Source organism: Xenopus laevis, chromosome 6L (assembly GCF_017654675.1).
Source record: "Xenopus laevis strain J_2021 chromosome 6L, Xenopus_laevis_v10.1, whole genome shotgun sequence".
Lineage (NCBI taxonomy): Eukaryota > Metazoa > Chordata > Amphibia > Anura > Pipidae > Xenopus > Xenopus laevis.
Window position 1 is genome coordinate 144788207 of NC_054381.1, and position 14374 is coordinate 144802580.

General features: G+C 40.1%; 1 pseudogene; it reads right to left on the reverse strand.

Moving 5' to 3' along the window:
* Positions 1–677: 677 nt before the first annotated feature.
* Positions 678–14374, reverse strand: part of LOC108718597 — a 39732-nt pseudogene continuing 26035 nt past the window's right edge.

The following is a 14374-nucleotide window of genomic DNA, read 5'->3' on the forward strand; positions in this document are numbered from 1 at the left end:
TTACAGCAGTGGACCTGAGTTGGCAAGGGCCCACGAGGGCCGGGGCTTTCTCCCGGTGTACTGCCAGCCCAGTCTGACGCTGCCCCTAATTTACATATGCAAATTAGGATCCGGTTTTGACAGGCACAAGGATTTGGCAGAATCCAAATCCTGCAGAAAAAGTTCAAATCCTACTAAATCCTGGATTAGGTGCATCCCTAATCATTTTTAGCCTACAGTGAAACCAGCACCATATATTACTCTATATGGTCTACAAGATTAGGGGGAGTTCAATTATACTATATGTCTCCTTTAATGAGTGCAGAGTTCTACAGCAGCCAAGGACTGTGTGCAGTGCTGGGGGTCCTGAGTTTAATTCTATGGAGGTCTTTAGTTCCAAGGAATTTGCCCTCCTAGTAATGTGATAGTAAATGCAAACTATAAGCAACACTTACAAGGACTGATGTGAAAGATCAATAGTCTGTTAAAACTTCAATATTATGTATAGATTAATAACTGCAGCTGCACTATACAGATCAAAGCTAATATAAGAGTAGCAGCAGCAGCATCAATAGACAAAAAGAGTTTTCTAAATGAGCCAAAGATGAAATAAACAGGTTCCGTATTCAGCACTTTTGCCTAATCACGCAGAAAACCAAGCACTCGATTTTAAATATTTTATTGGAATGCGGGTAGATCATGAAATCATTCAATAAAAATGGTTTATGTTTGTAACCTCAAGAAAAAAAAAGCTCTTTCAGAAGCATAATGTCCAGTATTACTGAACTGCAACAGTAAGTGAACAGCACTCTTTAGTTAGTCTGTACTGTTTACCTTTATTACAGATCATTTCTTTGTGGTTAGAACAAATAACCTTTCATTGGAGGCTTGAACGCCTAATATCGGGTCAGCGGTTTTAAGACTCGCTACCTGCTGCTTAGCAACCTGCCCAACTCTCCTACCCTCTTTTTTGTTATACAATTCAGTGGATACGGGGGTGGGCTGTCGATAGATGAATATTCTTCACAAACACTCACACAGAGCTGAATATGAGAAATTCAGCGCCCAGGTGAAAAATGTATTTTTTTGCTTTGATGCCTGGACGTATCCTGTTGTAAAGAAACAAATGAAATAGATGATCATAAGTGAAAAACAATCTATTTAGTCGAGTTCTATTACGCACCTTTTTGGTGCAAACACAACAACAACAGCAACAAATTAGTCATCAATATATTTGTATGAGTAACCTTGCTGGACATACTATTAAAGATCAAAAATCAAAAACACTTTTTTTAAAAAATTCGTTAGTATACATCGAAAAAAAAACACCAAGAAAAATTAAACTTTAAAATCGCAAAGTCTTTATTAAGAAATAACTTACCGAAACTCCGCTTGCGTTGCTCTTCAGAAAAGGCGACACGCCGACGATCCATTGTGCATCGCTCGATTTCTCCTCCCTGGCTATCTCTTATAAGGAAGGCAGGGAGGAGAAATCGAGCACCACATGTTGGATCGCCTGATCGCTATCTAAAGAGGAATGCAAGCAGGGTTTTGGTAGGTTGTTTCTTAATAAAGACTTTGTGATTTTAAAGTTTAATTTGTCCTGGTGGGTTTTTTTTCGATGTATACTTACGAATTTTTAAAACATTTTTTTGATGTTACTGGTCCTTTAAGTTTAGCTGGGTCCACCACCTAAGAGGCCCCAATTTTAGCCCAAAAGTCACCTGGGACCCCCTGAGTGGTGGACCTGCCAACAGGTAAAATAGGGCCTCTTAAAAAACAAGATAATTGCATACAAATATTTCTATAATACACCAGAGCCATCCTGTAAAATATATCCTTATAAATAAACAGTTAGTGATGTCATGAGTGATAATCAGTGGTAAATGACATCACTTACACGCTGACACTTGTATTTTACAATAAATACTGTGAACCCTCTTGTAAAATATAAGGATAACTAACCTTGTTCCATGACCTGTACAAAAGCTCTTGGTCATGGAACTCATTTATGACCTCAAATAGCATTATATTTTTCAGCCGGAATATAATATTCTCTTTACAGGTATAGGATTCTCATATTCAGAAAGCTCTGAATTATGGGAAGGTCAACTCACCCATTTTAAAGGGAAACCAAACATAGCAAATTTTTTTCCCCACCAGATGTGTAATAGAGACCACACTCAATACTATTTAGGCCAGAAAATAATACTAAGCGAGCACTACACCGACTGCACCAGAGGAGAGTTTCTTGTGTGGACAGAGTGATGTGAGTCTTTCAGTTCGCTCATTATTCATATGTGTCTGATGTCATACCAATGCACATAATTCTTATGGATTGCTGTATTTGTCCAATGTTGGAGATCGAAGGAGGTGATTAGATGGAGAAAACGTGATGGCCACAACTAGGAGGGGTCATCAATGTGACAACTGAAGTCACCCAGAATAACTGCGGGGCTGTTGGAGCATAGGAAAAAAAGAGCCAGGATTCAAAGTCAGAGAGAAATGTAGCAGGAGATTTGGCAGAAGGAGGTCTGTAAATAACAGCTACGGGTGCAGCAAGAGAGTTTAATTGCATTCACCTCAAAAGAAGGAAATAAAAAGGAAGGAGGTGTAGAGATTAGTTTAAAGCGGTGAGGTGAGAACACAATGCCTACTTCTTCCCCACGGCCAGTAGGGTGGGGGTGTGAGAGAAGGAGAGACCGACATAAAGGAGAACTGCCTCAATAGCATTGTCATTCTGAGAGAGCCAGGTCTCAGGGCAAAGAGCTAAAGAGACTCAGAGCAGAAGACATCATGAATCAGAAGTAGATGTGTTAGTAACAGAGTGAGTATTAAGAAAAGCACAAGAGAAGGGGAGATGAGCAGAAGGGAGAGTGGGAATGTGAATAAGGTTAGAAAGGTTAGCAGCATTTGTGGGTTTGAACAGAGGGGGTCCATAACGTAGGCGATGGCTGATAGGTATACGGCAGGGACTTGGATTAGGAGAGATATCACCTGCAGCAAGTAACAGTGGAGGAGAGAGTGAGAGCAGGTGGGAGGAAGATTTGAACTTCCTATGTCTATGTGAAGTGATAGTTGGAGGTGCTAGATTTTACAGAAAGCTATGTTAGTCAGTAGCCGACAGTTATATAAAGAGCTGCATAGAACAGTCCCTATTCACATGTTAAAGTGCACTTCTTCTAACAGGTATGGTTGGCTTTTTACACCTCTCTCATCCGCTGTGCACATTTAAGCCGCTATACAATAAAACATATTCCCACGAATGTTTAGAAAGAGTGGGAAAGTGCAGCAGCAATGACGAATGCTAATCAGGCTTCCATTAGTCTCTTTTCATACAGAATAATACAGAGTCTTTCAGAGCCCTGCATATTAATGTGTCAGTGACTTTTGTGAAGCATAATTTGCAATAATAACTGGGGTGACAAAACAGCTTTGTTAGGCAAACATTTAAAAACAAAAAAGTAGCAATACCTGATTCAAATGAAATATTCTGTCAGCTAAAATGTTCCGTGAAAATATGGGTTGTCACACAGGAATGATACAGACGTCAATATGTTTTAAAATCCCAACACCCACTGCATCGAGCAAATTCATTGGCTCTTTATCAGTTTCTTTCTAACAAGTCATCTGAATCATTTCATAGTGGAAGCAATATAAATATGAATGTAAATGTACCGTATAGTTTAAACGTGTAAAAAAAATGGGTTGAAACGTTTTCCATATAAACTCACACACTGGCTAATTTTAACTTCACTGTAATTGCTATAAATAAATAAAAAAAACAATCTATATAATATTGGTGTGCTTCCAGTCTTCTTTATTCTGGATTGGGGCAATTTTGGGGAATGAAAATTCAGGACTTCCTGAGGACCTACATGTGCCTCTACCTTGTCCCCTGTCCAGTGTCGGACTGGGGGGGCCCAGGGCCCACAGCCTCAAGGGCTTTCCACACCTTCCCACGGACCCCCCACTCCTCTATGCCATAGATACCTCCGACTCCCCCGTGCTCATGTACGCTCATACGATTTTTCGGTGCCCCAACGCAACCGGAAAGAAGAGGGAGTGCCGGAGTGGGTCTGGGCTGGTGGGGTTAGAAAGAACCGGGCCCACCGGGTTTTTTCCCGGTGTCCCACTGGCCCAGTCCAACCCTGCCCCTGTCCCAGGGGTTCTTGAAAGCCAAATTTTTGTTATACTGCGCAAGCAACTGTAGAGAAAAGAAACAATATGGCGGCAAGGCTCACTAGAATAAATACCAGCCAGAGAGTTTTTCAGCAAAGTGCTGGACCGAATAGAGATTATAATCAAAAGGGGATATATAACAAATTTGCATCCACAGTGATAAAGGCTTTCCTTGTCCTTTAAAGCCCTGACACTCCCTTGGACATTAGTGGTATAGTCCTGCTCCCCACCTCCATTAAAATTCTGACTAGAGCAGCAGGACATAGAATATTTTTTTTTCCACAATCGTGTTTATTGAGATTTATAGTAACACAATAAAATAAAGGGGAAAGAAAAGTGTTGTTCCTTTAAACCTAGTGGGGGAAGAAGTCCCAATTAAGTAAGGTTAGGTAAGTAGAGATTGTCTTATACAGGTATTGGACCTATTATCCAGAATGCTCGGGACATGGGTTTTTTATTATTACAGAGAAAAAGCAAATCATTTAAAAAAAAAATGTGAATTCATTGATTAACATGGAGTCTATGGGAGATGGCCTTTCTGTAATGTGGAGCTTTCTGGATAATGTGTTTCTTGATAACGGATCCAATACCTGTAACATTTGTAGGTGTTCATCCATCCAAATGTTTTGGGGAAACCCCTTTTTTAGCATGTTATCTTATATAAAGGGATATATTGATTGACCAATAATAGCAATTGATGGGTTGAAGGAGGTAAAATGGACTCCAAAGGGATGGGACCGTGAATATTTTTAAATACATAATATACCGCAGCAAACTGAAATGGCTGCAAAAAGTGCTTTGCACCTAAACATCACAGCAAACGTTAATGCTTTGTGCCACACTAGTGTCAGGGAGCCGGGAGCTCCCCCCAGGGAGGTAGTCTGGATCAAGGAGGAAGCCCTCTTGAGGGATCAAGGTCGCGGTGTCCAAAGGGTTAAGCAATGGATAATCAGAGTTCAGGCCAGAGTTCAAGGGCAGGCAGATCAGGATCAATAAGCAAGAGTCCAGGCAAAAAGGTCAAAACCAAGGCAGGAAACAGGCTGGAAGCTGGAAACAAGGTTGGGAGCAGGAATCAGGCAATAACACGAAACCAGGATTCTTTGATAGCAAATCCTATTCTTGGGTGCCATTCTGGTGTCCTGGGCGCCATTTTATAGAGGATTTACGCCGGCGTGTTTGCGCAGCTGACGTCCCAGCGCCCACGTGGGCCACCTGGGTGCCGCCATCTTGGATTCTACGCCGCCGGGAGCAGACGCGTCTCTTCGTGCTCCCGGCGGTCTTGACAACTAGGCCCTTTGTCAAGCCTCGATGTTGAGTGAATCACTGCCATTTGCCAAGTTATTTTGAGCAAACAAACTAAATTTTTCAACTATTTCAGTGAGCTGCTATATATCTTGTATTGCGGGCAGGTTGGGAGACCATCTGACAGTACAGTTTTAAAAGTGATACTGATATATTCCCGCAATAAAACAGGAATGACACACAATGCAAGCTATAGATGAGTTGATAATATACAGTGACAACTCATTCTGTATCCTTTTTTGTTTAAAATCCGGCTGACATCTGTACGGCATTTGCAGGAAAGTTGCTTGAACACACCCCACTTTCTGTTGGACCAATATATGGATCATTTGTAAAAGCATATCGGTATCCCTTTAAGCAAATGCATATTTAGCATATTAATAATGTCAGTTCCTACACTGGATTCGTAGAAACAGAAATTATAGCTTGCAGTGAATGCACAAGCACTTTCTTCTTCTATAAGAATGTCTCAAAACTGAACACTTCATTTCCACTTCTAAATATCAGAACTGGAATATATATATATATATATATATATATATATATATATATATATATATATATATATATATATATATATATATATAATCTATTGTCATGGAAACCTCTTGCAAATCCCACTTCTTCTGGACTGTAAACTTGTGCCACCAAAATCCTCACTCCAACAACAGCAAACTACCCAAACAGATCAGCTGCTTGGGTAAGTACCTATGGGCTTTTTTGTGCTGTGGATGCCATAAAGTGCATTTTACAGAACTCAAACACAGGGCTCCTTAGTAAGTAATTAGTCCCACTGAGCTGCCTGGTTCTGTACCCTGAGATGCAAAGAAGACAAAATATATCAGGATCTATTTTTTCCTGCTTTTCGTTTCTAGTGTTGGTACATGTAGCGAAAGACATGAACCAGAATTGTATAATTAGAAATTGGTATTGATATGATTTCTGCCCGACAGTATATTATTAATCTTTTCGTGACATAATTTCTACACGTATGTTTGATCTCACTGAGCGATTTGAAACCCTTCCCAAAAGATATAATGTACCCCAAGTACAGATAAGGCATAAAAGAGAGGCATGAAGAACTCCCCAGCATCACCATTGACCGCTGCTGTTATTTCCTACCTCTGGATCAAACAGTTTTCATGCAAAAGCCTGAATATAAAGATTGTCTTATTTTCAGCAGTTGTCATTATCAGTTTCTGCTTACCTAGGGCATTGAATGTTGCAATGTGCTCCCAAAGGTTATCTGGCTGCTCGGAAACAGGCTGCTAAAGAAGTGAATCCACATCATGTCGCAAGGCAAAACAAGGCATCAGTTTCGGGGTAGCCACAAATGTAAAGAGATTTGGATTGCTCCCCAGATTTACCTAAGCACACAAATACAGAAATATGGACATGGTTCAGGTGAGTAATGGGTCGGAGGAAATTACCCATCATAGTAATGTTATGTGCATCAAAAGTTATTTACAGTTTCTCTCATATGTGCATATATAGGCGTTCATATATTTTTTCTAAGGAGCATTAAAGGCATGAAATCGGTTATTCAATAACCACTTGGGTCTTGGTCCTTTCTGTACCTCATGCCAAAGAGGTGCATGGCAATCCTGTCTTTGTGAGTTTGGATTATCCAAGTTAGGAGGAGGTATAGGGATGCCTACATGCCACCTCTAATAAATAAAGACTTGCTGAATGCCGACAGTGCAGTATTCATGGGGGGATGCAGGTCTGTGTGTGCCAGTCTGAAGCAGGGAGCAAAATGGTGGTCATGGTGGTTTGGTTTTTGCGCTTTGTAAATGAGGCTCAGTATATTCTGAGTTGTCTGGTTGCCTTTCAAGTACCAAAGGATTTTGCTGTTAAAAAGAGAGATGCCCCAAACTGCTTTTTATGGGGCAGAATTAATCTGTATAAAATGTTTTATCTGCCTAAACGACAATTAAATATTAGACTCTGGGATGGTGCTCCTGTAGCAGCTACTTGCCACCATCTTCTTCCTAGATCATTTTTATGGCTAGTGCATATGTACAGTAGGGTGAACAGCCAAACTCAGAAGCAAAATGGCTGGCTTGTAGCTCTACAGTGCATACATACCTGCCTGGAGAGGCAGCAAACCCCTATAGAACTTTATTTAGAGAATTAATCACTTTTAGCTGGAATGCCATAGAACATTGGCTTCAAGTATGTCACAAGATGGTTTTCAAGTCTATCAAATCTGGACACGTCCACTTGAGAATATCACAAGGTATTATACTTTAAAAGAGCAATTCCGCGTGCCATTTTTCAGATTAATCACTAATTATTAGAGGAAGCAGCTTTGAAAAGAGAAACTATATTAATTTGATGGGCTGTCAGACCTAAAGTGATATTAAAAGGAAATGGGAAAGAGGTAAGGGCAATGGAATTCGAAATCTCTTTAATAAGCATATAGGTTTGGACAAAAAATAATGTAAATATCCAAGATTCATAGTTACTGTATCCCTAATTCATGACATTATTAATGTGGGCCATGGGCGGGGGTCAACCTACTGATCCCCGTACCCTAAGGGGTCAGTGAAATTAAATCCCCATTCCTTTTTTTTTACTTACTACAGGATAACAGTGGGGTCCATCAATAAACAGACATAAATACGTCCTTGCATAATCAGTGTTTATAAAGATGGCTTTATTTTTTACAGTGCAGCCCTGAGTCCAACAGACCCAACAGGACAACAACAACAAAAAGCACCTTTTAATTTTTCAATAAATTTAGTTTTTTTGGATGGGCTGTGGTGCGTACCTTACAGTGAAAATCAGAAACGGATCTGAAAATTGGTGTCAGCCAGAAAGCTCAAAAATAAGGGACATATCAGAGAAGATGTGCCACAACATACAAAAAAAAATGCAGAAACGACACTGCTATAATTGCTGTGAAAGCACAGTGTCACATTTATTCAGTCTAAAGGAAAGGAAAAAAAAACAAAAACAATATTTTAGCCTTGACCTGATTAGGTCTTTATATAATAACAGGTCCAGCATCCGCAATGCCCTGCTTCCGTCATAGAAAATAACCCTCCGTGACCCTGACAAGCTATTCAGCAACATGTTTTTATTTAGCATTTTTACATCTCATCCTGTATTCAGTGCTTGGCTAAAAGCAGCAAATAAAAGCTGCACTGAATCTTCACATCAAAGAGCCTGCTACTTATGTGTCCTCTTCTTTCACATGCTGTAACAGACACATACAAATGGTTTATCCAATCAGATGCCCCAGAGATGTCCCTAGTGGTGGTGAACGGTGGCCTTACACTATTAGATCCGCTCGTTTGGCGAGGTCAGGCAAGCGGATCTTAATCCGATATGCCCTCTAATTGCAGGGCAATATTGGGTGAATCCGAAAATTTGGCCCTAGGGCCGAATGATCAGATTACATTGCTGCGAATGGGCACCGATGGGTCGCAGGACTGTATCAAGTAGCCGATGTGGTCCTGAATCACAGAAAAAAAAAAATCTTGCCTGATCGATATCTGACCATTTTTGGCCTGATATCGATTGGGATGACCCGTCGGGAACCCCCACACATGGGCAGATAACCTGCCGAATTGGTCTAAAGGACCGATATTGGCAGCTTTAATCTGCCTGTGTATGGCCACCTTAAAGGAGAACTTAACCCTAAAAATAAAAATGGCTCAAACTGCGATATGTTATATACTGAACTTATTGCACCAGCCTAAAGTGTCAGCTTCTCAATAGCAGCAATGATCCAGGACTTCAAACTTGTCACAGGGGGTCACCATCTTGGAAAGTGTCTGTGACACTCACATGCTCAGTGGGCTCTGAGCAGCTGTTGAGAAGCTAAGCTTAGGGCTCGTCACTAATTATCCAGCAGAAAATGAGGTTGGACTAGAATATAAGATGATGCTACAGGGATGATTATTAAATTCTGATGCTAATTGCACTGGTTTCTGTGCTGCCATGTAGTAATTATCTGTATTACTTACTAAAATATGGCAGCCTTATGCTGTGACATGTCTATTCTATGTGTACTGTATATTGTGAGTGGGTCCCTAAACTCAGTAAGTGACAGCAGCACAGAGCATGTGCAGTGAATCAGCAGAAAAGAAGATGTGGAGCTACTGGGGCATCTTTGGAGACACAGATCTTTACTGCTAAAGGGCTGTGGTTGCCTTGGGCTGGAACAGAAGCACAGAACATAATGTACAACATTTCTAGCCAACTTCTTTAGTTGGCTAGAAATTTCACCTTTAAACCTTGCTCACAAAGACTTAAAGGAACAGTAACACAAAAAAATAAAAAAAACAACTGTTGCTCCATGTTGGTAAAGGGCATGTGTTTGTTCTAGAAAGACTACTATAGTTTATATAAATAGGCTGCTGTGTATGTGCCATAGGGGCAGCCATTGAAGTTGAAAGTTGAAAAAGGAGAAAAGGCACAGGGTACATAGCAGATAACAGATACGCTCTGTAATGGAATACAATGGTTATCTGCTATGTAACCTGAGCCTTCAATGGCTGCCCCCATAGCCACACAGCCTCAAATGTGGTTAATGCATCTTATGTCTTGTTAATAGTGAAAACACTTCTGGGTTACATGGCCTGCATGAGGTCCTTCAGGTTAAGTACTGGTCCAAAGGGGGTCACATGTGGGTTGCTGGGCAGGGTTCTGCTCCACAAGAGCCACACAGATCTCTACTGTGGTTCATACCACACCACAGGCCACGCAAGCCTACTAGGCTTCATCCATCAATGAATGGACAGCGCCATGTCTTGTACTCCCATATCTATTCCTATTGAAATCCATTTCTCTTTTTTTTTTTGCACATTACTAGCAGATGTTCATATGAAGCATCCCAAGAGATTGTAAAAATGGAAATATGTATGTATAAGGCAATTTGATAAGATTCCCATACAGGTCACATATTAGGATATAAATTAACTGCTGGCTAATTTCTTTCACATTTAGCTCCCCCCTTCAAAGATGTAAAACAATTCGTACATCTGCCCATCCACATTTATACATTTAGCAGTTATGCCCTTTCATAACCGGTGCCTGATCTTCGTTTCCTTGCCTGTTCATGGAACAAAACCCAAATGACTATTAAACGTATGCCACATTATACTGAAGGAGCACAACTTCTGATTAAATGGAAATGAAAACGGTAATTAAAGGACTGGAAATCTGAATAAAAAGACATTAAAGATGTGATGTTTAGAGGAGATTAAAAGAGAATTAAATAGCTCTGAGTGCATAATTATCCAAAGGGATATAAATATGTAAGTAGCAAATTCCAATGGGATATTCTCCCATTTTCTGGGCGAATGGCTGTAAGCAGAAGTCTGCAGTGTCATAAAGATACAAATCCGACAAACTAAAGCAGGAACTAAATATATCAGTCTGAAAAGTCTTCATTGTATTACATTATGATAGATGTTATATTATTGTGCTTCTATAATTCGACTCATTTCTCTTGGTGCGAGTTCCCAATAATTAGCCTGAATCAGTCGTCTGCACCAGAGGAAAATTGGCCGACGGAGCACCAGTCAATGCCTTATATGATCCAAGAATCTGACACCAGGATCAGTCAGTGATTGGAACGTCCCTAACAAACAACATTAGTAACTGAGTTGGTTGGAATAAATATTAGGCTGGCAGAGAATATTAAGTATCTCATAAAGGGGAAGTGGGGAAAGGAATCAAGATTACTTGTGATGCAGATTTAATACATTTAAGCCACAGATTGATGAAATGTTTTCACCAATTGCTTTTTGTATTATTCTGTAAGAGCTACTCCCGCTCAGAATTCTGATGTCATTTGAAATACATTTTAGTAACAGCTAAAATGTAATAGAAAAACGACTTACAGTATAACAGTCACCATTTTCTTAAATGTATCTTTGGTTTTGTAGGCACTCTTACAGGAGTGCTAAACCTTAAAAAACGAATATGGGTAAAAAACGTTGTCTTTTATATACTGAGCCGAGGGGCCAATTCATTAACTTCGAGTGAAGGAATAGAAGAAAAAATACTTCGAATTTCCAAGTGTTTTTTTGGCTACTTCGACCATCGAATGGGCTACTTCGACCTTCGACTTCGAATCAAAGGATTCAAACTAAAAATCGTTCGACTATTCGACCATTCGACCATTCGATAGTCGAAGTACTCTTTAAAAAATTCTTCGACCCCCTAGTTCGCCACCTAAAACCTACCCAATGTTAGCCTATGGGGAAGGTCCCCGTAGGCTTCCTAACAATTTCCTGATCGAAGGAATATCCTTCGATCGATGGATTAAAATCCTTCGACTTCGATATTCGAAGTCGTTCGATTCGAAGTCGATGGTCGAAGTAGCCCATTCGATGGTCGAAGTAGCCATACTCGACCATTCGAAATTCTAACTATTTTTCCTCTATTCTTTCACTCGAGCTAAGTGAATGGGCCCCTCTATCGGAACGTTAATATATCAGCCCCTACGTTTATATGTTTAGCCAATTTTAAAAGCTGATCGCAAAATATTTCATATGTACAATATCTACCAACAGACTGAAATAATCTCTATAAAAATGATCTGCTAAAACGGAATGATACATGCTGAAAAGCATTTCACAGACTTTAATTGCCATTAAGCAGAAATAAACCGAGTTTATCTAGTTACCGAATGAAAAAGAAAAAGACATAACAGACAAAAAGGAAAAGTGGATTCTCTAAATGTCATCAGTAATAAGGCTTAAACCTGAACTGAAAACATTTCATTTAGATTACAATGCAGAAAAGTAGTTGATGGTTTACTTTACAGCAATTATTATCTTCCCTTTCATTAAATATCAGTTTGTTCTGGATATGGCTGCCAGACTAATAATGATATTTCGGCATTTCATTCACCCAAAGGCAGCTATAATTTCCTTTTCTCTCTAAAGAGAAAGAACGAGCAATTCTGCAGTAGGTACACCTGTTGCCTGGAGAAAAAAAAGGGTCTGCAGCTTTATTAAACAACAGAACCAGTACAGATGATTTTATTTTCTATTTGCTCTGGAGTGGTGGTGGAGTACAGTAATTATGGGATCAACATGGCTGTTTCAGCTGAAGTAAAGCTTTAAAGCTGCACAATAAACTGCATTTTCTTGCTGCGTTGTGTTTAGTACAAGGGAATACCTACCATATTTTTTATAGGATATTTGCAGGGAGTTTTCCCATCTATGTACAGTTGCCAATGAGCACTCTTATTAATGTATACCTTAAAAAACAATAATTATGACATGGAAGGTCATTGGGCTTCTATACATCCTCCCCAGGTAGGGTTACCACCTAGTAATGGGCGAATAAATTCGGCAGGAGCGAAATTCACAACGAATTTCCGTGTTTCGCCCTCAAAACATTTTGGTCATTCATGTCAAAACCGTCCTGCGTCAACACTATTCAGATGCCCATTGACTTTAACGGCGGCGTCAAAATTGACTCGAGCATCAAAATTTACGTGAATTGACGTGGGCGTCAAAATGTGTGAATTTTCCCGGCAAATCGAAAAAAGGAGAAATTTGCCCATCACTATTGCCACCTTATCTGGAAAAAAATACCGGCCTTCCTTTATATTTATCATTTTTCCCTATTAATAACATTGGGATCAACCATCATTTTTACCGGCCAGGTGGCAACTCTATCCCCAGGCCAAAAAGTGATCTATGCAGTAGGAGGATGTCCCACCAGGGCCGGAACTAGGGGTAGGCAGAGTAGGTATGTGCCTAGGGTGCAAAGCTGGGGGGGGGGGTGCCAGGCACGTACCTTCTCTGTCGCCTACCCCATGTCTGGTCCACTCTCTCCCCAGCTCTGTTTTAGCTTCCCAGTCTATCTGCACATGCGCACGTCAAGCAGCAATTTGCGCATGCATGCACTGATCGGCAATACGTGCCTAGGTTGCCTAGGGCGTCTGGCCCGGCTCTGTGTCCCACTTAGCTTTATAAAATTCAGGGCAGATGGTCTCAAATACAGAAATCTGATCAATTGAGCTTCAATTCAGACCAAGCTTTAATTATAAGACTATACTAATACGTCAACTTGTAGCAGTTTGCTTCCAGTTCCATTCCAGTCTGCTTCTTTCTAAAACTCTCTTCTGCTCTCTTTTCTTGTCTTTTCCTCTCAGCTTGCTTATTGTTCAACATCTACATGTTTATGAAAAGTTATATTTAAAAAAAAAAAAAATGTATGCTTTAATACTAAAATAATACTAAAGGGGGAATGTAATTTAGAATCGCAAGCAATGTTTAAAATGCCATTTTTGCGAATGTTTAGCGCCGCTCGCAATGTAAAATAATTTGCTGCTGAATATTACATGGCTAAGCAAAGGTTAGAGTTAACACCTGCTCTAGAGTTTAATATTTTGCTGCAAAACATGGTCGCTAACATTCACAATGGTCTTTGAAAATGTTTTTTGGTGCTAACAAAACATATTACATTCCCCATAAGTATATGGCGGCCCTAAAGGACCTATGATCATGCCTCTTTACAGTTGCTTGTGTAGCGCTATAATAAACAGACTTTATAGCAATCTGTTTTAGCTACTTTCTTTGAGGGTTAATATCACCCATAAGACTCTTTTATCAGGGGTAATCCCTTGCAGCAGGGTGGAGGCAGGGTGTAGTGCAACTGTAATCATGTGCAATGCACAAGAGATTGGGTGCCAGTAGTTTTATTTTGCTTAAACCATAAACAGAGTTTATTAACCAAAACCAGAGTTCACAATGGAGTATGGAACATAGAGTAACACATAGATCAACCAATATAACAAGATATACTCACTGTACCGAACATAGAATGACTCTCTGCAAAGTAAAGAGTACACATAGAGAGTTATGCAGCTTGTGAGAAGGTATTTCCCCAATCTTCAGGATTACCTTAGGTGAAACTCAGAAGACTACGAACTCCCCTG